This window comes from Sus scrofa, chromosome 7 (genome assembly GCF_054392235.1).
Source record: "Sus scrofa isolate SSC_HxYL_T2T_F1_AM1 chromosome 7, Sscrofa_HxYL_maternal_Yorkshire_Landrace_v2.0, whole genome shotgun sequence".
Classification (NCBI taxonomy): domain Eukaryota; kingdom Metazoa; phylum Chordata; class Mammalia; order Artiodactyla; family Suidae; genus Sus; species Sus scrofa.
In genome coordinates this window covers 28,796,791-28,823,984 of record NC_139389.1, presented here as the reverse complement: position 1 = coordinate 28,823,984, position 27,194 = coordinate 28,796,791, and the positions used below count along the sequence as shown (strand labels likewise).

Sequence of the window (27,194 nt, the reverse complement as noted above, 5' to 3'; positions counted from 1 at the left end):
TCTCTCCTAACATCTGATGCTTTGCCAGCAATCTGTGTCCACATTTCACCTTTTTATGAGGACACCAGTCATGTTAGATTAAGGAACCACCCTACTCCAACATGACCCCATCCTAGCTAATTACACCTTGAATGACCCTAATTCCAAATAAGGTCACATGCTGAATACTAGAGATTAGTAATTCAATATGTTAATTTTGAGGAGTTGGGAAGGGAGGACACAAAACCCATATTATACAATATGCTGAGGTTGAAAAGGAAACAGGCAATATGAATAGATTATACGATAACTATTCTGAGGATGTTGATTATGAAAAAACATGGGGGTTGATAGAATATTGTATTGCTTTGGTTTTAAAAGAGAAAGATTTTCAAAATTTTAAGGTACATAGGAAGAAGCTAGTACAAAGGCTGAGGAGGAATAACTGGGGGATCCCAGTACCAGAGAGGGCGGTACAGGATGGATGGAGAGAAGAAGGATCAGCATCTCAAGTAAAGGAAGAGAGATTCTTCCCTAATATAACAGTGAGGAAGGAATAATAGAGAAATACAGATTTGAATAGGTTTGTTCTATTTGTTACTAAAAAGTTCAGATAGTTCCCTCGTGATGGGTTTTTCTTCTGTTTCTTACTATTATTAAATTCAAAGAAGGAATACAGTCATAAACTGAGAATAAGGAGTCAGTAGTTGCAAGTTTAAAGAAAGAGAAATGTTTAAGAAAACTGCCTACCAAAAGTAAGGGAATGCAAATGGCTGGAGAGGATTACGGGATAGTAGTGGTGTGCACAAGTTGAAAGATTGTTAAACACATATGAAAGAAACATCTACTCATTTGGGTAGACTGTTATAGCATTTTAAGCTGCCAGTATACAAATGTATAATTAGATTAATTTGTATTTGTATTCTGCCAAGTTCTTGTGGCAGAAAAACAATGACACCAGGATGTCCATTTCTTAGGAAGAGAATACTTGAAATTATTAGCCATGACACCAAGTAGGGAAAAGGGTAGGAAGTGAAGTCAGGAGTGATGAATGAATTAGGAGACATAAAGGGGCCTGATGAGACTGACACAGTGCAGGAGTAGGAGTAGCTATGTAACCAAGTACAGGACTTATACCTCCAGTTTCACTTGCATATTCAATGTGGATGTCATCTGCTGCCCAACTTAAAGGCAGAGGGCACTGGTAAGGGTAAGAATCAATCACAAGGGACAAATATCCAACACATAAATTGATTAAAGATATAAATGTTTATGTTTCACAGAAAAGAATCCTAGAATTGGGCAATAGAGGGGCTCCATGGAGTTGTCGGATTCCCAAGTTCATTTTAATTTCTCTACCATCTGCATTATCTTACACGGTCGTATATGTTTTTTGAATTCCATTAATCATGATACTTTATAACCAGAAGAAAAGTAAAGAAGAAAAGAAAGACACAATTTTCCTTTAAGGACACATCCTTGTAATTCACCTTTTAATACAACACCATCCTTTGGTCACATGCACCAGGGGAGTCTAGGAAATCTAATACTTACAGGAGGTTGTCATAGGAAAAGGTAATAATGAGAAGGAATATATGACAAAAAGAGGAAGAACTGATATGAGGGACAATCATCAAGTCTGTGTCACAGAGCTTCATATTGACAATGAACCAGTAGGGACTAGGAAAAAATCTATTTAAATCTTGCTAGGGGAGAAATGCAATCTTCTTTGGGGCAAAGCTATCATTTTGCCTGGAGGGTAGGCTTATGAATTACATCAGTACATTCTCCTTCAGCTGAACAGATGTTTAGGGAGCCCGAGTCAGAGGACCAAAGTCTGAAAAGGGGTCTCAGGACACCATAGAATGTGTTCTGGGGAAAGCTGAAAATGTGGGATCCATCCGTCATGTTGTAGAAAGATACATCTCCAGCCGCATAATCCAGGAATATTCCTACCTTAAGGGGTCTTTCTCTTAGAGGAAGAGAAGTTTCCGGGGAGGTGAGGGCCCAGTAGTCCCCGTCATAGAGCCTAATGGCCCAGAAACCATTCTGTGGGGACATAGTGAACATCCCCTCCCTGGTCACATTATCTCTACAAATTCCCAAGTCCCAAGATTGCATGTCCCCAACCTCCACCTCCCAGTAGGCCCTCCCTGAGTTGATGCGCAGCTGACCCAGCACACAGGGAATGGAGTTGAATCTCTGTGTGGAGCTGGGTAGATCTTGACAAGTTTCTTGCCAGGTAACCCGCCTCCCTCTTTCAGACACGAGGAGGGCAGGATGGGCATGGCTTCATCCAGGGTCACATTTGCTGCAAAGACAAGTGGACTATCAGGTTTCTGGCAATGGTCGTAGGCATGGGCCAGAGGGCTCCTGTTCTGTCAGGACTCCTCTGGCCCTGGGTAGATCCAGCTCACTTTTACCCAGGAATCCTCCAGCCACCCCACACAAAGCAAGTTCCCTGCTGGATCTTGATAGACTCACCAGCTTTGAATTCTTCTTTCCTCCAATCTATAAGGAAAAAATAATCATGAGACCCCACTGTCTGAAAAATAAATCTACCTGTCTGTCCAGAAGACCATGAGTATAAATTCCCTAGGATTATGTCAGGAATAATAGCAACCAAGGAATATACCCTTTCATAACTTGAACTTCTTTTTACAATCTATTAAATTATGTCTGACTTGAGACCTGACCCATCTTCTGTGTCTTCTATGTCAACATTCCTGTAGGATAAATATCTATAATCTATTGAGGATGTTTCTAAGAAAATAGGGAACATGGTGTATCTGACCAAAGAAAGTATTTTTCATGTTAGTGTCCTCAGATTTCAGCCCATGAATACCAGTGTACATATGCTCAAAACATAAAGTTGCAGTTTAAAAGTGGCTACAATTTAATGTTTCAAACACATTATTATCTGTTAAAATATTGAGTAATCTAGGGGGTGCTTTGAGTTTCTTTGATTTTCAGTATTTGTTGTACACACATAGATATTTATTTAAAATATCTTTGTGGAGACAGGATTAAGATGGCAGAATAGAAGGACTGGAGCTCAATTTCTCTCCTAAAAACAAAAAAATTCACAACTAAAGGCTGAGCACACTTCACCAAAATGGACCGGAAACCTTAAAAATTATACCCTACTCCAGAAGAAAAAGAGGAGGCCACATCAAGAGGTAGGAGGGGCTATTTCATGATATAAACAACTCCATACCTCCTGGGTGGGAAGCTCCATAGACTGGAAACTAACTGGTTCACAGAGACTCACCTACAGGAGTGAGAGTTCTGAGCCACACATCAAACTCTCACGTTTGGGGATCTGGCACAGGGAGAAAGAGCCCCAGAGCATCTGGCATTGAAGGCCATTGGGACTTGTGCGCAAGAGCTCCACGGGACTGGGGGAAACGGAGACCCCATTCTTAAAAGGGGCACACAGACTTTCACGTGCACTGAGTCCCAGGGCAAAGCAAAGTCTCCAAGGGAATCTGGGTCAAACCTGACTGCAGTTCTTGGAGGACATCCTGGGAAAACAGGGGTGAATGTAGCTTGTTGTGAGGGAAGGACATTGGAAGCAAAGCTCTCTAGTATATTCAGCAGCAGCGCCTTTCTCTGGAGGTGGCCATTTTGGGAAAATCTGGCCCCACCCATCAGCCAGCCGCTGAGAAGCCCCAGGGCAAATAACAATCCAGGTGGGATCACAGCCCTGCCCCTCAGTAAACAGGCTATCTAAAGACCCCTCAGGCACACAGCTGCCTCTAATCCCATCCAGAGACTAAGCCCCACCCACAAGAGGGATAGGAATCAGCTCCTCCTACCAGGGGGCAGGCATCAGCCCCTCCCATCAGGAAGCCTACACCAAGCCCCTATACTGACTTCAGCCACAGGGGGGCAGACATCAGAAGTAAGAGAGGCTTCAACTCTATTATCTATAAAAAGTCACCATACCAAAAACCTATAAAAATGAAAAGACAGAGAACTATAACTCAGATGAGGGAGAAAGAAAAAAATGCAGAAAAACAGCTAAGCCATGAGAAGATTCTCAGCCTCCAGGAAAAAGACTTTAGGCTGTTGATGCTGAAGATGATGCAAGACATTGGAAATAAACTGGAGGCAAAGATGGATAACTTACAGGAAACACTGATCAAAGAGATACAAGATATAAAACTTAAGCAAGAAGAGATGCAAAATACAATAACTGAAATAAAAGATTCATTTGAAGCCACCAACAGCAGAATACAGGAGGCAGAAGAACAAATAAGCGAGGTGGAGGACAGATTAGTGGACATTATGGATGCAGAACAGAAAAGAGAAAAAAGATTGAAAACAAATGAAGAGAGTCTCAGAGAACTCTGGGACAATGTGAAACGCACCAACATCCTTATTATAGGGGTGCCAGAAGGAGAAGAGAGAGAGAAGGAAACAGAAAAAATATTCCAAGAGATAATAGCCAAAAAATTCCCTAACATGGGGAAGGAATCACTCGCTCAAATCCAGGAAGCACAACGAGTACCATACAAAATAAACCCAAGGAGGACCACCCCGAGACACATACTAATCAAACTGACCAAAATTAAAGACAAAGAGAAAATCTTGAAAGCAGCTAGGGAAAAGAAACAAATAACATACAAGGGAACCCCGATAAGGCTATCAGCAGATTTTTCAACAGAAACTCTGTAGGCCAGAAGGGAGTGGCATGATATACTCAATGCGATGAAAGGAAAAAACCTCCAACCAAGAATACTTTACCCAGCAAAGCTCTCACTCAGATTTGAAGGAGAAGTCAAAACCTTCTCAGATCAGCAAAAGCTGAGAGAATTCAGCAACACTAAATCAGCCTTACAACAAATACTAAAAGAACTTCTGTAGGCAGAAAAGAACAAGAGAAAAAGGAAAGAAAAAAAGAGCAACAAAAACAAATCCAAAGCAATCAAGAAAATGGCAATAAAAACATACATATCAATAATTACCTTAAATGTGAATGGACTAAATCCCCAACCAAAAGACATAGACTGGCAGAACAGATACAAAAACAAGACCCATATATATGCTGTCTTCAAGAGACCCACTTCACTTCTAGGGACACATACAAATTGAAAGTGAGAGGATGGAAGAAAATATTCCATGCAAATGGGGATCAAAAGAAAGCTGCAGTAGCTAATACTCATATCAAACAAAATAGACTTTAAAATGAAGAATATTTTCAGGACAACGAAGGACATTACATAATGATCAAAGGATCACTCCAAGGTGTTATAACATTTTTAAATATCTATGCAACCAACACAGGTTCACCACAATATATAAGGCAACTGCTAACAACCTTAAAAGGAGAAATTGATAATAACACAATCATAGTGGGGGACTTTAACATCCAACAATACATTCAAAGGATTGTACATCATGATCCAGTGGGATTTATCCCAGGGATGCAAGAGTTCTTCAATATCCACAAATCCATCAATGTGATACACCACATCAACAAACTGAAGAATAAAAACCATATGATCCTCTCAATAGATGCAGAAAAAGCCTTTGACAAAATCCAACACCCATTTCTGATAAAAACCCTTCAGAAAGTGGGCATAACGGGAACCTACCTCAACATGATAAAGGCCATATATGAAAAACCCACAGTGAACATCATTCTCAATGGTGAAAAGCTGAAAGAATTCCCGCTGAAATCAGGAACAAGACAAGGATGTCTGCTCTTGTCAGTACTCTTCAACATAGTTTTGGAAGTCCTAGCCACAGCAATCAGAGAAGTAAAAGAAATAAAAGGAATCCAAATTGGAAAGGAAGAAGTAAAACTATCGCTATTTGCAAATGACATGATACTATACCTAGAGAATCCTAAAGACTCTACCAGAAAACTGTTAGAGCTTATCCACGAATTTGGCAAAGTCGCAGGATACAAAATCAATACACAGAAATCAATAGCGTTTCTATATACTAACAATGAAAAAGCAGAAAAGGAAATTAGGAAAGCAATCCCGTTTACCACCGCATCCAAAAGAATAAAATACCTAGGAGTAAACCTACCTAAAGAGACAAAAGACCTGTACTCTGAAAACTAGAAGACACTGATGAAAGAAATCAAAGATGACACAAATAGATAGAAAGACATACCATACTCTTGGATTGGAAGAGTCAATATTATCAAAATGACTATACTACCCAAGGCAATCTACAAATTCAATGCAATCCCTATCAAATCACCAAGGACATTTTTCACAGAACTCAAACAAAATATTTTAAAGTTTGTTTGGAAGCACAAAAGACCCAGAATAGCCAAAGACATCCTGAAAAAGAAAAATGGAGCTGGAGGCATCAGGCTCCCGGACTTCAGGCTATACTACAAAGCTACAGTGGTCAAACTGCATGGTACTGACACAAAGACAGACATATACATCAGTGGAACAGGATAGAAAGCCCAGAATTCAACCCATGCACTTATAGCCAACTAATCTATGACAAAGGAGGCAAGACTATACAATGCAGAAAAGACAGCCTGTTCAATAAGTGGTGCTGGGAAAACTGGACCACCACACGGAAAAGAATGAAATTAGAACAGTCCATAACACCATACACAAAAATCAACTCCAAATGGATTAAAGACCTAGATAGAAGACCAGACACTCTCAAACTCCTAGAGGATAACATAGGCCAAACACTCTCTGACATAAACAACAGCAACATCTTCTCAGATCCTCCTATCAAAGTATTGACAATAAAAAGAAAAATAAACAAATGGTACCTAATCAAACTTCAAAGTTTCTGCACAGCAAAGGAAACCCTAAACAAAATCAAAAGACAACCCACAGAATGGGAGAAAATCTTTGCAAATGAAGTGACTGACAAGGGATTCATCTCCAAAATTTATAAACAACTTCTGCAGCTCCATACCAAAAAAACAAACACCCCCATCAAAAAATGGGCAGAAGATCTAAACAGACAATTCTCCAAAGACATACAGATGGCCGAGAAACACATGAAAAGGATTCAACATCACTCATTATTAGAGAAATGCCAATCAAAACCACGATGAGGTACCACCTTACACCAGCCAGAATGATCATCTTCCAAAAGTCTACAACCAATAAGTGCTGGAGTGGGTGGGGAGAAAAGGGAACCCTATTCCACTGTTGGTGGGATTGTAAATTGGTGCAACTACTGTGGAAAGCAGTATGGAGATTCCTCAGAAAACTAAACATAGAAACTACCATTTGATCCAGCAATCCCACTCCTGGGCATCTATCCAGAGAAAACCACGACTTGCAAAGACACATGTACTCCAATGTTCATTGCAGCACTCTTTACAATAGCCAAGACATGGAAACAACCTAAATGTCCATCGACAGAGGAGTGGATCAAGAAGATGTGGTACATATACACAATGGAATATTACTCGGCCATTAAAAAGAACGAGATAACTGCATTTTTTTGCAACATGGATGGACCTAGAAACTATCATGCTAAGTGAAGTCAGCCATACAATGAGACACCAACATCAAATGCTTTCATTGACATGTGGAATCTGAAAAAAGGACAGACGGAACTTCTTTGCAGAACAGATGCTGACTCACAGACATTGAAATACTTATGGTCTCCGAGTGAGACCGTTTGGGGGGTGGGGGATGTGCTTTGGCTGTTGGATGGAAATCCTGTGAAATCAGATTGTTATGATCATTATACAACTACAGATGTGATAAATTCATCTGAGTAATAAAAAATATAAATAAATAAAATAAAATAATAAAATATCTTTGCAAATAGATTTTTTTCATCAGTGTCCATGTTGCTCACCAGGATATAACTGTGAATTCCTCCAGGCTGCAAAGGAACAAAATAAGTAATTCCTTACTTGGTTTTCCTTCCCTGTTTTCTCTCGTTATTTTGTCCATTTCTCCATCTTTACCGTGCTTCTTCTTTGAATCCCTTGAACTTCCTCTTTCTATTATGTGTTATCTTTATATTATTTTTTTTAAAAAGCATGATAATAAAAGTAGTCAGGTGAAAGAAAGGTAGAAATATAGAAGCAATAAAATATGCTAGAGACAGTGGAGGAGTGGTTGCATAGATGAAATAAAGACAAGAAGGAAGGAAGGGAGGGAGGGAGGAAGGAAGGAAGGAAGGGAGGGAGGAAGGAAGGAGGAAAGACATGATAAATGATGGGCAATCCATCTCAAAGGACATATTGGAGAACCCAGTTGAAAGAAAATTTCTATTTAATAGAAAAAAACACATTCTTCTTAGACTAAGCCCCTTCATCTCAACAACCTTATTTTGAAATTATGGTAATTATCTGGAAGACAGAAGCCTAAGAATATATCAAAAGAAGGAAAGGAAACAAAGAAAATGTGTATCTAGAAATTACATCACTAAAAGATTATCAGGAAAAAAAGTTACCAATTTCATTCTGAAGTACTCCTGAAAAGTAAAATGGATAAAAAGCTCAAGTAAATGTCCAGGAAAGACAACACAGAAAATGATAATGAGCTGAAAATTTCCAGTTCACAGAAAGTTAGTGGGATGAATCATAACCAGAAAAAAAGAACAAAAATAAACAAGAATGGAAAAATAGCAAGGAATCACTTTTCTGTCTTAGAAAAGTGAAAACAGGGAATGAGTTTCATAATTGATGGAATAAAAGAAGAATGGTGAAGATATGAACAGAAAATAACTAGGATTTTATCCTGTACATATTTCTTTTATGAATAGTTTTAAGGATATAAGTAATTCAAAATTTATATGAAGACATATATTTAATAAAATAATTTTATAAAAATTTTTATATTGGTAGTAGTGTACTGAAATTAATTTTTTTAATTTTGAAAATTCTTTCAACTATATCAGTTTAAGCAAGATAGCTTTATATGAAAACATTATTTGCATAGTTAGAGTAAACATATGTATAAGTCCCCAAAAGTCTTTTTAGAAGATATCACAACCGTTGAGATAGTGAATGACTATATGTCTGTTTGCAATGCTAATGGTTTCTAATTCTTGGCATTTAACAAAATTGTAATAAAAATTAATATAGTTGTCAATTGAAGAACTTTCAAAATTAGCTTTGAAAGCTTGTACTCTCCGATTTTATTACATACTGCAGAAAGTCAAAGAATTTAGTGACATAGCTCTAAATACTTCTCATTCCTATTAACTTACATAATAGTAGAGAATTTCTCAGCAAACAAATCTTTTGTAAACAAACAGAAAATAAATGGAATAAAGATGATGTTAATGACTGATTCATGTATTGGGGGAAATACAATTTTCAGAAATGAGTTAAGAGGAAAATAAATGCTATAATTACATGAGCAAACTGTTAGAAGACTCTACTTTAAACACTAATTTTATAGTCTGTATTGATGTCCCTTTAAAAAACAAATGCAAATTTCAAGGGACTAATGCATTTATAGAACTGGCATTTGTAAAAAGACGGGTCTTATAAAAATGCGAGGTCTTATAATTTATAGGAATCGAGTTTTTATGTACTATGTGCACTTTACTTGTCTTATGTTCTTGGATGAAATCTCTCTGGTGCTATTTTATCAATTGTGTGGTCTTTTTCTCCATCTCTCCTGTGTTCACTAGACTAAAACATCATTCTTGCATCCTTAGGAAAATCCCCTTGGATTATGATGTATGATTCATGTAATGCACTGTTAAATTCAGCTTGCAAATATTTGCAGAGGATTGTTTGCGTCTATGTTCATCAGTTATATTGGCCTGAAATGTTCTTTTTCTGTGTATGGCCTTTGTCTGATTTTGGTATCAGGATGATATTAGCCCCACAGAAGGAATTCAGAAGCATCCCTTCCTCTTCAGTTTTTTTGGAATAGTTTAAGCAGATAAGTATCGACTCTTCTTTAAATGTTTGGTAGAATTCACATGTGAGGCCATTTGTTCTTAGACTTTTGTTTTTTGGGAGGTTTTTTAAAATTATTATTACTGATTCAATATCATTAATGATCATCAGTCTGTTCTTATTTTCTATTTCTTTTGATTCAGTCTTGGAAGATTATGTTTCCAAGAATTTATTCATTTGTTCTAGGCTGTCCATTTTATTGTAACATAACTGTTTGTAGCAATGCCTTTGTAATTCCTTTGTAATTCCTTTGTAATTCTGTAGTATCAGTGTAACTTCTCTTTCATTTATAATGTTATTTATTTGGGCTTCTTTTTTCTTGATGAGCCCAGCTAAAATTACATCAATCTTATCTCTAAAGAAGCAATTCTTAGTTTCTTTGATCTTTTCTAAGTCTCTACTTCATTTATTTCTGCTCTGATCTTTAATATTTCTTTCCTTCTACTTACTTTGGTTTTGATTATTTTCCTTTATCTAGTTCCTTGATGTGTAAGGTTAGATTCTTTATTTGAAATTTTTCTTGTTTACTGAGATGGGCTTATGTTGCTATAAATTTCCCTCTCAGTACTGCTTTTGCTGTGTCTCACAGATTTTAGATCAATGTGTTTCCATTTTCATTTGATCCAGGTATGTTTTACCTCCTCATTGGTTTTTTCGGTGACCCATTAGTTGTTTAGTAATATATTGTTTTTCTTCCACATGTTCTTAATTTTTTATAGTTGACTTCTGGTCTCATACTCTTGAGTAGAAAAGATGCTTGATATAGTTTTAATCTTTCAAGTTCATTGAGACTTGCATTGTAGCCTAGAATGTGATCTATCCTAAAGACTGTTCCATGCATATTTGGGAAAGAAATCTTAATCTGCTGTTTTGGGATAGAATCTTCAGCTCTTCTATGTCTTTTGATTGAAGCATTTATAATTGAAGCAATTATTGACTGGGATATACTTTTTGACATCTTGTTCATTGTTTCCTGTTTTAGTAGTTCTTTTTTGTTTCTTTCCTCTTTTGCTCTCTTCCCTTGTGATTTGATGACTTAAGTGTTATGTTTGAATATTTTTGGGTGTATATGTAAGTGATTGGTATTTGGTTACCATGAGGTTCAAATAACACAACCTCTATATAGCTGATGATCTCCTAAGTTTATTTACTGGGGAGGGGTGAATTTGCAGCATAGGGAAGTTCCCAGGCTAGGGGTCAAATCAGAGCTATAGCTGCTGGCCTACACCACAGCTCACAGCAACACCAGATTCTTAACCACTGAGTAAGACCAGGGATTGAACACCCATTCTCACAGATACTAGTCAGGTTCATTGTTGCTGAGCTACAAGAACTCCAATCTCGTAAGTGTAAATGCACTCTAACTGCAATATATTTTTACCCCTTCCAACCACATTTAATGTTTTTGACATCATACATCATATATCTTATTGTTTTGTGTATCCCTTAACTACTTATTATAGATATAGATGTTTTTAGTATTTTTGCCTTTTAACCTATCTACTAGCTTTGTAATGTGTTTATCTACTACCGTTACTGTATGTTTGCTTTTTAAGATGAGATTTTTCCTTTCATAAATTTCATATTTCTAGTTGTATTTCTTTTCTACTTAGAAATGATCTTATAAGGATGGTTTCATGGTGATGCTTATGCTTGGCTGTAAAACTTTTACTCTTGCCTTCAAATATAAATGATAATCTTTTTTTTTTTGTCTTTTGTCTTTTCAGGGCCACACTCATGGCATATGGAGGTTCCCAGGCTAGGGGTCTAATCAGAGCTGCCAGCCTATGCCAAAGCCACAGCAACACCAGATCCAAGCTGCATCTGTGACCTACACCACAGCTCATGGCAACACTGGATCTTTAACCTACTGAGCAAAACCAGGGATCAAACCTGCAACCTCATGGTTCCTAGTCAGATTCATTAACCACTGCACCACGTCAGGAAATCCTGAATGATAATCTTTTCTTTTTTCTAGGGTCGCACACGTGGCATATGGAAGTTCCCAGGCTAAGGGTCTAATTGGTGCTGTAGCTTCCAGCCTATGCCAGAGCCACAGCAACATGGGATCCAAGCTGCATCTGTGACCTACACCACATCTCACAGCAATACCGTATCCTTAACCCACTGAGCAAGGCCAGGGATTGAACCTACAACCTCATGGTTTCTGGTCAGATTCGTTAACCCCTGAGCCATGACAGGAACTCCTCATATTGTATTTTTCTTTCTCATTATGACTTACTTCACTTAGTATGATAATCTCTAGGTCCATCTATGTTGTGGAAAATGGTGTTACTTCTTTCTCTTTATGATTGAGTAGTATTCCATTGCATATATAACACAGCTTCTGAGTCACTGGCCATTTTATCTCCTGGGGGAATTTGCTGACTCAAGCAAGGGGCTTGGCTCAAGCAAAGGGACATGGGTGGAGGAGAGAGGAAAATCAGAGTCTCTGATAGTTAGGTGTATCTGGGGTAATTACTTAGAAATTGAAGGCTCCAACACCAAGGGCTGCATTTTCCCACTGGACATTCTTAGGTGCTTGGGCAGTGCAGGAGGTTTTCAGGGGCAGGAGAGAAGAAGGGGACAGTGCAAAATTTCCTGAAATTTTGGAATTCTTTGAAGAAAAACTCTTCTCCCTTGAAGAAAAGGGCCTCAAACGAATGTACATTTGCCAGATTTTGAACCATGTTTTCCAAGGCAGCAGGATTTTAAATCTGAAGGAACATGACCATTTCCACTTTTATGACTGTTTAAATATCAGGTTGGGTTGACATACCAAACAGAGCTACCCATATTTCCAGCAGTAATCTTCTTATATTAGAGCAAAAATATGAAAAGCCGATTAATACTCACAAAAAAATAAACAGAAAAAGTACCTGCTTCAGAAAAATATTTCCTTGGGAGTTCCTATGGCGGCTGAGAGGTAACAAATACAAGTATTCAAGACGACGCAGTTTCAATCCCCAGCCTCGCTCGGTGGTTTAGGGATCTGGCATTGCCATAAGCTGTGGTGTAGGTCACAGACATGGCTCAGATCCTATGTTGCTGTTGCTGTGGCTGTGGTGTAGCCTGGCAGCTGCAGCTCCAATTTGACCCCTAGCCCAGGAATTTCCATATGCCATAGGTGCAGCAAAAAAACCAACAAACAAAATTCTCTAAATAATTATAATCAGAAAATATTGAAAGTGCTAAATATAATGAGTAGATGATTTGGCATTCCCTGAGAATGAGATTACAGCCACAGGAGAATGCGTCCTGAGCAAATGGTGAGTTCATTGTTATGTATGTTAAATTTGAAATATAAGTAAGACAATCAAGAGGAAGTGTTTTGGAGGCAATTAAAATATCTGTCAAGGGGGCAGAGCAAGATGGTGGAGGAGAAAGAGGTCTTGCTCACCTTCTCCCACAAACACAAAAAAACACATCTACATGTAAAACAACTCGCACAGAACAGCAACTGAATGCTGGCAAAAGAACTCAAAACTCCAAAAAGGGCAAGAAACTCTTGACATAACTGGGTAGAAGAAAAGAGAAAAAAAGAGAGAGACAAAAGGAACCAGGATGGGACTAGGATTCCTAAGAGGGAACAGTGAAGGAAAAGGAACCCACACCCTGGAAAGCCACCTAACTGATGGAAAGATCAGCCAAGACAGAGGGACCTCAAAGTCACCAAGAAAAGCACAGCAGCTGGACTGAGGAGGGCAAAGCAGAGAGACAGCCAGCCAGATCATCTGAACCACCAGCCAGGACACCACAGCCTGAGATGCTTGGGCGGGGGCTGAGTGATGTGACTTAAGCTGTGGAGATCAGTCCTAGGAAGAGGACAGGGGCTGGTTGTGTGGGGACAGCCTGAGGGGCTAAGGAGCAGTGGGCCATGGGTGGGGGATCGGTGTGCTACAGGCTGGGGAGTGGAATGCCACAGCAGAGGGAACCCGGGGAAAGGTCCTGGCCACAGGAGAGGCAAGTCACCATTATTGGGGAGGGGAGAGGAGAAGGGGTGGACCGCCATAGGAAACTCCCTGCACACTTTCCTCCTGAGCATGCATGTGTGCCTGTGGGCTCTTTCAGAGGGCAGGGCGGCTCTGGAGCACACTCTGTGTGAGAAGCCTCTTGCTCCTTTACAGGAGACTGGGACCTTCTTGTAAAAGACTACCAGTAGCCAGTCACCTCTTGTGTGGGCTAAGGGCATCAGGGGGCTAAGTGCAGCATGGTGCCTCTGGCAAAAAAATATTGAGAAGCTCTTTCCATGGAGAAAGAATGAGGTAATGACTGCAGTTTTGAAAGGACAACATTCACTATTGTGGTCTGGCTGCAACTGCCATCCTTCTTCCTCCCTAGCATCAGGGTCAGACCAGGGCAGTCATCTCTGAGGCCAGAGGGAGGCATGGCTTGCCACCACTGGGGGTCTGTGAGTGGGCTCCACCTGTGGCCTCAGTCACCTCGGGTGTTGGCCAAAAAAAGTGCATGCAACCAAGCACGTATGCTGTTGCTGCCACTCCCCTGGGAACACACTCGCCCTGCACCTGCCACTGACAAACATTCTGGGTAATGCCTAGACACTTGGTCAATGTCCCTTCCCAAGACCCTGCAACTAGGAACAGCTGGTACAGCACCTGCTGCATGCACTAAGTGGGACAGGGTGCTTCTTGTGTGGTCTGGACGTGGTGGGGGCAAACCACTGCAGTTATCTCTAACTCCAAAGGTGGATGTGGCCCACAGCCACTGGGGATAACTGAACAAAAATAACTTGCAGGAGTTCCCGTCGTGGCGCAGCGGTTAATGAATCTGACTAGGAACCATGAGGTTGCGGGCTCGATCCCTGCCCCTGCTCAGTGGGTTAACGATCCGGCGTTGCCGTGAGCTGTGGTGTAGGTTGCAGACGCGGCTCGGATCCCGCGTTGCTGTGGCTCTGGCGTAGGCCAGCGGCTACAGCTCTGATTAGACCCCTAGCCTGGGAACCTCCATATGCCACGGAAGTGGCCCAAAAAAATAGCAGAAAGACAAAAAATAACTTGCAGCCCCAACCACCTCAGAGGGCACCATAGAGAAGGACATTGTGATGGAACACCACCTGTTGTTGTTCTCACTCCACTGGGAACACACCTGCTCTGCTGCTACCACTGCCAAAAACCCTGGGCAGTGCCCAGACGCTTGATCACTGTCCCATCCCAGGAAACTGCAACTAGGAGCAGCTTGTGCAGCACCTCCTGTGGGGGCTAAGCAGGACGAGGTGCTTCTTGCATGGTCTACAGAAGGTGGGGGCAAACCACCGCAGTTTTCTCTGGCTCCAGATATGGGAGTGGCCTGCTACCACTAGGGGTCCATGAACAGGCACCACTTGCAGCCCCAGTCACCTCAGGGGCAACAGAGAGGAGGGCATTGTGACCAAACACCACCTGTTGGTGCTCTTGTACCCCTGGGCACAAACCGGCCCTGTTGCTGCCACTGCTGAATGCTCCTGGCAGTACCCACATACCTGATCCCTGTCACTTCCCAGGATCCTGCAACTAGGAGCAGCCTGTGCAGCACCTCCTGTGTGGGCTAAGTGAGATGGGGTGCTTCATGCATGGTCTACAGGTGGCAGGGGCAAACCACCGCAGTTATCACTAACTCCAGAAGTGGTCATGGCCTGCTACCACTAGGTGTCCCTGGACAGGCACCACCTGCAATTCCAATCACCTCAGAGGAGGGCATTATAATTGAATACTAGCTGTTGTTGCTCTCACTCCCTCCCCTAGGAACTCACACACCCAGCTGCTGCTACTGCCAAATGCTCCAGACACTTTGTAGATCTGCCTAGAGCTCATTACCACTTCCCAGGGCCCTGAAACTAGGAGTAGCTCGTGCCACCTTCCTGCAGGTCCTTGCTGCAGCTGAGAGCCCAACAACCAGGCACTGACTGCTGGCCTTACCCTTTGCCTCCTTCTCCCTGAAAACACACTGAGCATCCTGGGAATAACAGCCTGCTCACATCAAAGAAAGAGACAGCAAATATTCAGACTCCCACACCAAAAATAAATACTAACCCCCCTTAAAAAATACAAAGGGGTGCTCTTGCATAGAAGTGGCCTCCACAAGACTACAGTTTGGCTTCCCTAAACTCAGGGGAAAAGACAAACATAAGCAAGACGAAGAAGCTCAGAAACCATTCCCAGTTAAAGGAACAGAAGAAGTCACCTAAAGCAGTCAACAATGAAACAGAATTTTGCCACCTGGCAGACATTTAGCTCAAAAGATAGATAATGAAAATACTGAAGGAATTAGTAGAGGATATGAACAGTAATGCGGATTACTTGGGAGGGGAGCTAGAAAACATAAGGAGCCAAGAAAAATTAGAAAACTCATTTGCAGAGATGCAAACTGAGTTAAAGTCACTAAAGAGAATGATGAATAATGCAGAGGAATGAATTAGTGACTTGCAAGATAGAAAAATGGAAATCGCCCAGGCAGAACACCAGACCCAAAACCAAAAGAAAAAACTACCGTGAGATACCACCTCACACCAGTCAGATTGGTCATCATTAATAAGTCCACAGAACAAATTTTGGAGGGGATGTGGAGAAAAGGGAACCATCCTGTATCCTTGGTGGTAAGATAAGCTGATACAGCCACTATAGAGAACAGTATGGAGGTATCGTAGAAATCTATACATAGAACTACCATATGATCCAGCAATCCCACTCCTGGACATATACCCAGACAAAACTTTCCTTGAAAAAGACACATGCACCTGCATGTCATTGCAGCATTATTCACAGTAGCCAAGACATGGAAACAACCCAAATGTCCATCAACAGATGATTGGATTAGGAAGAGGTGGTGTATATATCCACAATGGAATACTACTCAGCCATGAAAAGAATGAAATGATGCCATTTGCAGCAACATGGATGGAACTAGAGACTCTCATAGTGAGTGAAGTAAGTCAGAAAGAGAAAGATAAATACCATATGATATCACTTATATCTGGAATCTAATATAAGTTACAAAGGTAACTTTCCACAGAAAAGAGAATCATGGACTTGGAGAATAGACTTGTGGTTACCCAGGGGGAGGGGGAGGGAGGGGGAGGGGTTGGGAGCTTGGGGTTAACGGATGCAAACTATTGCTCTTGGAATGGATTTACAATGAGATCCTGCTGTGTAGCACTGAGAACTATGTCTAGATACTTACAATGGAGCACGGCAATGGGAGAATAATTTGTGTATACATGTATGTGTAACTGGGTCCTCATGGTGTACAGTGGAAAAAGTAAATAAATAAAGCAGGCCAATATGAATAATAGGAATTCCAGAAGGAGAAGAAAATGAAAAGGGAATTTAAAATATATTTGAAGAAATTTATTGGAAAACTAAATCTAAAGGAAGCTGATACCAAGATACAGGAATCACAGAGAGCCCCAAACAAGCTGAACCCAAATAGGACCACACCAAGACATATTATAATAAAAATGGCAGTTAAAGATAAAGAGAGGATTCTGAAGGCAGCAAGACAAAAGCAAAGCATTAATTATAAGGGAACCCCCATAATGCTATCAGCTGATTTCTCTACAGAAACACTACAGGCCAGAAGGGAGTGGAAAGATATATATAAAGTGATGAAAGGAAAAAAGTTGCAACCTAGAATACTCTATACAGCAAGAATATTATTTAAAATAGAAGGAGAAATAAAGAATTTTCCAACAAACAAAAGCTGAAAAAGTACAGCAATACTAAACCCATTCTAAAAGAAATATTTAAAGGGCTTCTTTAAATTAAGAAAAAAAAAGAAGTAAGAAGAACTAAGATGGAGGAAACCACAATTGGAAAGCAATCACTTAAATAAACTAGCACACAAATCTAAACATGAAGTAGTTAAAAAAAAAAGACATCAAAATCATACAATGTGGGGAAGGTAAGTAAGAAAATATAAATTCTTGTTTTTTATTTTAATGATGTGTTTGAACCTATATGACTGTCAGGCTAAAGCAAGCAGATGTAGGAAGGGGTTTACATACTTAAAAAACAATGCAACCACAAATCAAAACCAAACATTACATTCACAGAAACTGAAAAGAAAAGTACTTAAGCATAAAATAAATGGAAATCATCCAACCAAAAAAAGAAATGAAGAATAGAGAAACATGGAATCAACTGGAAAACAAGTTTTAAAATAGCAATAAATACATATCTATCAAGAATCACCTTAAATGTCTATGGACTGAATGCTCCAATCAAAAGACTCAGAGTGGCAGATTGGATAAGATTAAATCCGATGTGTACAACAAACTCACCTTAGGGCAAAGGACACATATAGATTGAAAGTGGGGGAATGGGAAAAGGTATTTTATGCCAATGGACAAGACAGGAAAGCAGGAGTTGCAATACTCATATCAGACAAAATAGACTTTAAAATGAAGGCCTTAAAGAAAGACAAAGAAGGACACTATTTAATGGTTAAAAAATCCATTCAAGAGGAGAATATTACAATCATCCATATATATGCCCCTAATATAGGAGCACCCAGATTCCTACAACAAATACTAACAGACATAAAAGGAGAAATTGATGGGACTACATTCATAGTAGGAGACTTTAACACCCCACTGAAATGAATGGACAGATCCACTAGACGAAAAAATCAATAAGGCTACAGAGATCCTAAAGGTCACAATAGGAAAGTTAGACTTAATATTTTCAGAACACTGCATCCAAAAAAATCAGAATAAGCCTTCTTCTCAAGGACACAAGGAACATTCTCAAAGATGGATCACATCCTGGGGCACAAAGCTAACCTCAACAAATTTAAGAGCATAGAAATTATTTCAAGTATCTTCTCTGACCACAATGGCATGGAACTAGAAATCAACCACAGGAAAAGAAAGGAGAAAAAACTGAGGACATGGTGACTAAACAACATGCTACTAAAAAACCCATGGGTCAATGAGGAAATCAAGAAGGAAATTAAAAAATACCTTGAGACAAATGATAATGAAAACACAACCACTCAGTATCTATGGGATATGGCAAAGGCATTCCTCAGAGGGAAGTTCATAGCAATACAGGCCTTCCTCAAAAACAGAGGAAAAATCTCAAATCAACAAATTAACCCACCACCAAACTGAATTAGAAAAAGAAGAACAGGAGTTCCCATCAAGGCCCAGTGGTTAATGAATCTGACTAGAAACCATGAGGTAGCAGGTTCAATCCCTGGGCTTGCTCAGTGGGATAAGGGTCTGGCACTGCTATGAGCTGTGGTGTAGGTCACAGATGTGGCTCAGTTCCTGTGTTGCTGTGGCTCTGGTGGAGGCCAGCTGCTACAGCTCCAATTAGACCCCTAGCCCAGGAACCTCCATATGCGGGCCTAGAAAAGACAAAAAAAAAAAAAAAAAAGAAAGAAAGAAAGAAAGAAAGAAAAAGAAAAACAAACAAAACCTAAAGTCAGCAGAAGGAAGGAAATCACAAAGATCAGAGAAGAAATCCATGAAATAGAGATTCAAAAAACAATAGAAAAAATCAATCAAACCAAGAGCTGGTTCTTTGAAAAGATCAAGAAAATTGACAAACCTCTGGCTAGACTCACCAAGAAGAGGAGAGAAAAAACCCAAATAAACAAAATCAGAAATGAAAAAGGAGAAGTCACAATGGATATGGCAGAAATACAAAAAACCATGAGAGAAAACTTTCTAGAGACTTACAGCCTGCCAAAACTGAATCAAGAAGAAATAGATCAACTGAACAGGCTGATCACTAGAAATGAAATTGAATATGTCATAAAAACACTTCCTACAAATAAAAGCCCAGGACCAGATGAATTCTACCAAGCATACAAAGAGGAACTTACACCCATCTTCCTTAAACTTTTCAAAAGGTTGAAGAAGAAGGCACACTCCCAAAGACATTCTGTGAAGCCACTATCACCCTAATACCAAAACCAGACAAAGATATCACCAAAAAAGAAAACTATAGGCCAATATCTTTGATAAATATAGATGCAAAAATTCTCAACAAAATTTTAGCCAACCGAATCCAACAACATATAAAAAAGATCATACACCATGACCACGTGGGATTTCATCCCAGGTGCATAATGATGGTTCAACGTATGCAAATTAATCAGTGTCATTCCACCACATTAGCAAAAGAAAAGTCAAAATCCACATGATCACCTCAATAGATGCAGAAAAAGCATTTGACAAAGTGCAACATCCATTCATGATCAAGACCCTCGCCAAAGTGGGTAGAGAGGGAACATAATAAAAGCCATTTATGACAAGCCCACAGCCAATATAATACCCAATGGAGAAAAGCTGAAAGCCTTCCCACTAAAATCTGGAACAAGACAAGGATGCCCACTCTCACCACCGTTATTCAACACAGTATTGGAAGTCCTAGCCCCAGCAATCAGACAAACAAAAGAAATAAAAGGCATATAAATAGGAAAAAAAGAGGAAAACTGTCACTGTATGCAGATGACATGACACTATATATGGAAAACACCATGGACTCAACCCCAAATCGATTTGAACTGATCAACAAATTCAGCAAAGTAGCAGGATATAAGATTAACATTCAGGAGAGAGGACAAGATGGCGGAGCAGTAGGAAGACACGCTCGCCCTCTCCCACAAACACAACAAAAAAAGCACATCTACAGAATAAATGACTCGCACAGAACAGCAACCAATCGCTGGCAGAGGAACCTAAACTCCAATAACTGCAAGAAATTCGTGACATTATTGGGCAGAACAGGAGAAAAGATGAGAGTGAGAGAAGGTGAATCCGAGCAGGACGGGGGCTCCCCAAAGGGAACTGCGGAGGAGAAAGGGATCCCGCACCCTGGAAAGTCACCTACCGGGCGAAAGATCAAATGAACCGGAGGAATCTCCAGATGCAGAGAAGAGTGTAGCAGTAAGTTGGAGTACGGAAAAGCCGATCAAGAACCCAACGGACCATCTGAACTACGGGCACAGTTACCAAAACTTGAGACGCCTGGGTGGGGGCTGGGCACGAGTCCTCGCCTCCGAAGGTTGCCCCGGGGAGGAGCCTCTTTGGTTTCCGACGGCCCTGCTACCCGCCCAAGCCCCCAGGGGATGTTCTAGTGGACCAGCTGCATAGGAGTGCCAACTCTAGGCAGGACCCCCTGCAGCCCAGAAAAGCTGCAACAAGCTCAGCCAGACTGTGAAAAGATCCACCTACATTCTCAGGCTGTCCTTCTGAGTTGGGCTGCCCTAGGGAAGAGCCTCTCAGGTTCTCAGTGACCCAGATAGCTGCTCCAGCCCCCAGGGGGTGATGCACCCCTAAAGAGCAGCTGCCCAACACCTCCAACCCCCTGCAAGAAGTCCACAGCCTAAAAACACCAGAGCAAGCTCTGCATGACCAAGTGAAATCTGCTACCATCGCGGTGTGGACCTCTCAGTCCTGTCTGCCCTCAGGAAGTCCTCCTTTGCTTCAAAGAAACATTGTTAGTCCCATCAACACTCCAGAAAAGCCACACTGCCTCAAAAAAGATTGACCAACAACGCCAGCCCTCAGGAAATATTCCAGGGCAGTGACAAGGCAAACACTGCCCGATCACGGAGAGTACAACTCCCTCAGGAGAAAGAAAACAACAAGCAAGATGAAGAAGCTGAGAAACCACCCCCAGTCAAACCAACAGGAGAACTCACCTAAAACAGTCAACAATGAAACAGATCTCGGCAGTCTGACAGAACTGGAGTTCAAAAGAGAAATAGTGAAAATACTGAAGGAATTAAGAGAAGATATGAACAGTAATGCAGATACCCTCAGAAAGGAACTAGAAAATATAAGGAGGAGCCAAGAAAAACTAGAACATTCATTTGCAGAGATGCAAACTGAACTAGGGGCAGTAAAAACCAGAATGAATAATGCAGAAGAATGAATCAGTGATATGGAAGATAGAATAATGGAAATCACTCAATCTGGTCAACAGACAGAAAACCGAATCAAAAAACTGGAAAGCAATATAAGAGACCTATGGGATAATATAAAACGGGCCAATCTACGCATAATAGGAATTCCAGAAGGAGTAGAAAAAGATAAGGGAATGGAAAATATATTTGAAGAAATTATCGCTGGAAACTTCCCAAATCTAAAGGATACTGGATTCAAGATACAAGAAGCACAGAGGGCCCCAAACAAACTGAACCCAAACAGACCCACACCAAGACACATTATAATAAAAATGGCAAAAGTTAGTGACAAAGAGAGGATCCTCAAGGCAGCAAGAGAAAAACAGAATGTTCCCTACAAGGGAACCCCCATAAGAATATCAGCTGATTTCTCTGTAGAAACACTACAGGCCAGGAGGGAATGGCAAGAGATATTTAAAGTGCTAAAAGGAAAAAATATGCAACCTAGAATACTCTATCCAGCAAGAATATCATTTAAAATAGAAGGGGAAATAAAAATTTTTCCCAACAAACAAAAACTTAAAGAATACAGCAACACAAAACGCAGGTTAAAGGAAATATTGAAAGGGCTTCTCTAAACCAAAAAGAAAGGAAGGAAAGAGAAGAAAAAAGAAATGAAAAAAAAAAGAAGAAGAGGAAGAACTAGGACTGAGGAAACTGCAATCAGAGAGCAGTCACTCAAATAAGCCAGCATACAGATCTAATCATGAACATGCTTCAAACAAAATAAAATTAAAAAGAAAAAAATAAAAAAGAGTCATCAAAACCATAAAATGTGGGCAAGGGATGTCAGGAGGTAAATAACCCTTTTTGTTTATATGTATGTCTCTCTTCTTAATTTTAATATAGTAATGAAGTGTTTGAACTTACAGGACCATCAGGCTAAAACACACATTTATGGGAAGGGGTTAGCATACTTAAAAAACAGGGCAACCAAATATTGCATTTGCAAAAAATGAAAAAAAAAACACTCAAACAGATAATAAGAGGAGACCATCCAACCAAAAAAAAAAAGAAAGGAAGAATGGAGAACCATAGAATCAACTGGAACACGAGGTTCAAATGGCAATAAATAATCATCTATCAATTATCACCTTAAATGTCAATGGACTGAATGCCCCAATCAAAAGACACAGAATGGCTGAGTGGATAAAAAGGCAAAAACCTTCAATATGCTGCCTACAAGAAACTCACCTTAGGACAAAAGATACATATAGATTGAAAGTGAAAGGGTGGGGAAAAATATTTCACGCCAATAGACATGACAGAAAAGCAGGAGTCGCAACGCTCATATCAGACAAAATGGACTTTAAAACAAAAGACATAAAGAAAGACAAAGAAGGACACTATTTAATGATTAAGGGATCCATCCAAGGAGAGGATGTTACTATCGTCAACATATATGCCCCAAATACAGGAGCACCCAGATACATACAACAAATATTAACAGACATAAAGGGAGATATTGATGAGAATGCAATCATAGTAGGAGACTTTAATACCCCCCTCACATCAATGGACAGATCCTCTAGACAGAAAACCAATAAAGCAACAGAGGTCCTAAAGGAAACAATAGAAAAGTTAGACTTAATTGATATCTTCAGGACACTACATCCAAAAAAATCAGAATACACATTCTTCTCAAATGCTCATGGAACATTCTCAAGAATCGACCACATATTGGGACACAAAGCGAATCTCAATAAATTTAGGAGCGTAGAAATTATCTCAAATATCTTCTCTGACCACAATGCCATGAAATTAGAAATCAACCATGGGAAAAGCAAAGAGAAAAAACCTACTCCATGGAGACTAAACAACATGCTACTAAAAAACCAATGGGTCAATGAGGAAATCAAGAAGGAAATTAAAAACTACCTTGAAACAAATGATAATGAAGACACAACCTCTCAAAATCTATGGGATACTGCGAAAGCAGTGCTCAGAGGGAAATTTATAGCAATCCAGGCCTTTCTCAAAAAAGAAGAAAGATCCCAAATTGACAACTTAACCCTCCACCTAAACGAATTAGAAAAAGAAGAACAAAAAAGTCCTAAAGTCAGCAGAAGGAAGGAAATTATAAAGATCAAAGAAGAAATCAATAAAATAGAGACTCAAAAAACAACAGAGAAAATTAATAAAACCAAGAGCTGGTTCTTTGAAAAGGTGAACAAAATTGACAAACCCCTGGCCAGACTCACTAAAAAGAGGAGAGAAAGAACCCAAATCACCAAAATTATAAATGAAAAAGGAGAAATCACAACGGATACAGCAGAAATACAAAAAACCATAAGAGAATACTATGAACAACTGTATGGCAACAAGTTTGACAATCTGGAAGAAATGGACAATTTTCTAGAATCTTACAGCTTGCCAAAACTGAATCAAGCAGAAACAGACCAACTGAACAGACCCATCACTAGAAATGAAATTGAAGAGGTCATAAAATCACTCCCTACAAATAAAAGTCCAGGACCAGATGGCTTCACAGGTGAATTCTATCAAACATATAAAGAGGAATTGGTGCCCATCCTCCTTAAACTCTTTCAAAAGGTTGAAGAAGAAGGAATACTCCCAAAGACATTCTATGAGGCCACCATCACCCTCATTCCAAAACCAGACAGAGATACCACCAAAAAAGAAAACTATCGGCCAATATCATTGATGAATATAGATGCAAAAATTCTCAACAAAATCTTAGCCAACCGAATCCAACAACATATCAAAAAAATTATACACCATGACCAGGTTGGGTTCATCCCAGGTTCACAAGGATGGTTCAACATATGCAAATCAATCAGCATCATACACCACATTAACAAAAAAAAAGTCAAAAATCATATGATCATCTCAATAGACGCAGAAAAAGCATTTGACAAAGTTCAACATCCATTCATGATCAAGACCCTCGCCAAAGTGGGTATAGAGGGAACATTCCTGAACATAATCAAAGCCATTTATGATAAACCCACAGCAAATATAATCCTCAATGGGGAAAAACTGAAAGCCTTCTCCCTCAAATCTGGAACAAGACAGGGATGCCCACTCTCACCACTGCTCTTCAACATAGTTTTGGAAGTCCTAGCCACAGCAATTAGACAAACAAAAGAAATCAAAGGCATCCATATAGGAAGAGAAGAGATCAAACTGTCACTGTATGCAGATGACATGATACTATACCTAGAAAACCCTAAGGACTCAACCCCAAAACTCCTTGAACTGATTAATAAATTCAGCAAAGTAGCAGGATATAAGATTAACATTCAGAAGTCAGTTGCATTTCTGTATACCAGCAATGAAACATTAGAAAAGGAATACAAAAACACGATACCTTTTAAAATTGTACCTCACAAAATCAAATACCTCGGAATACACCTGACCAAAGAGGTAAAGGACCTATATGCCGAGAACTATAAAACCTTAATCAAAGAAATCAAAGAAGATGTAAAGAAATGGAAAGATATTCCATGTTCCTGGATTGGAAAAATCAATATTGTGAAAATGGCCATCCTACCCAAAGCAATCTACAGATTCAATGCAATCCCTATCAAATTACCCATGACGTTGTTCACAGAACTAGAACAAACAATCCAAACATTTATATGGAACAACAAAAGAACCAGAATTGCCAAAGCAATCCTGAGAAACAAAAACCAAGCAGGAGGCATAACTCTCCCAGACTTCAAGAAATACTACAAAGCCACAGTCATCAAAACAGTGTGGTACTGGTATCAAAACAGACAGACAGACCAATGGAACAGAATAGAGAATCCGGAAATAAACCCTGACACCTATGGTCAATTAATCTTTGACAAGGGAGGCAGGAACATCAAATGGGAAAAGGAAAGTCTATTCAGCAATCATTGCTGGGAAACCTGGACAGCTGCATGCAAAGCAATGAAACTAGAACACACCCTCACACCATGCACAAAAATAAACTCCAAATGGCTGAAAGACTTCAATATACGACAGGACACCATCAAACTCCTAGAAGAGAACATAGGCAAAACACTCTCTGACATCAACCTCATGAATATTTTCTCAGGTCAGTCTCCCAAAGCAATAGAAATTAGAGCAAAAATAAACCCATGGGACCTCATCAAACTGAAAAGCTTTTGCACAGCAAAGGAAACCCAAAAGAAAACAAAAAGACAACTTACAGAATCGGAGAAAACAGTTTCAAATGATGCAACTGACAAGGGCTTAATCTCTAGAATATATAAACAACTTATACAACTCAACAGCAAAAAAACCAATCAATCAATGGAAAAATGGGCAAAAGACCTGAATAGACAATTCTCCAAAGAAGACATACAGATGGCCAACAAACACATGAAAAAATGCTCAACATCGCTGATTATAAGAGAAATGCAAATCAAAACTACCATGAGATACCACCTCACACCAGTCAGAATGGCCATCATTAAGAAGTCCACAAATAACAAGTGCTGGAGGGGCTGTGGGGAAAAGGGAACCCTCCTGCACTGCTGGTGGGAATGTCAACTGGTACAGCCACTATGGAGAACAGTTTGGAGATACCTTAGAAATCTATACATAGAACTTCCATATGACCCTGCAATCCCACTCTTGGGCATCTATCCGGACAAAGCTCTACTTAAAAGAGACACATGCACCCGCATGTTCATAGTAGCACTATTCACAATAGCCAGGACATGGAAACAACCTAAATGTCCATTGACAGAGGATTGGATTCGGAAGATGTGATATATATACACAATGGAATACTACTCAGCCATAAAAAAGGATGACATAATGCCATTTGCAGCAACATGGATGGAACTAGAGACTCTCATCCTGAGTGAAATGAGCCAGAAAGACAAAGACAAATACCATATGCTATCACTTATAACTGGAATCTAATATCCAGCACAAATGAACATCTCCTCAGAAAAGAAAATCATGGACTTGGAGAAGAGACTTGTGGTTGCCTGATGGGAGGGGGGGAGGAGGAGGGAGTGGGAGGGTTCGGGAGCTTGGGCTTATCAGGCACAACCTAGAATAGATTTACAAGGAGATCCTGCTGAATAGCATTGAGAACTATGTCTAGATACTCATGTCACAACAGAAGAAAGGGTGGGGGAAAATACTGTAACTGCAATGTATACGTCTAAGGATAACCTGACCCCCTTGCTGTACAGTGGGAAAATAAAAAGAAAAAGAAAAAAAAAAGATTAACATTCAGAAATCAGTCGCATTTCTATATACTACAATGAAATATTAGAAAAGGAATACAAAAATACAATACCTTTTAAAATTGCACCTCAAAAACTCAAATACCTAGGAATACACCTGACCAAGGAGGTAAAGGACTTGTATGCTGAGAACTATAAAACATTAATGAAGGAAATTAAAGAAGATGTAAAGAAATGGAAAGATATTCCATGCTCCTGGGTTGGAAAAATTAATATTG

The 27,194-nt window shown here is 39.8% G+C and overlaps 1 long non-coding RNA gene and 1 pseudogene across 1 annotated transcript in view; both read right to left on the bottom strand.

The window, feature by feature from the left end:
• The window catches only part of LOC146401481 (uncharacterized), a 366,756-nt gene that overhangs the window by 76,555 nt on the left and 263,007 nt on the right, over positions 1 to 27,194 (bottom strand). The window lies entirely within an intron of this gene.
• Positions 1,723 to 27,194, bottom strand: part of LOC146401483 (butyrophilin subfamily 1 member A1-like) — a 31,547-nt pseudogene continuing 6,075 nt past the window's right edge.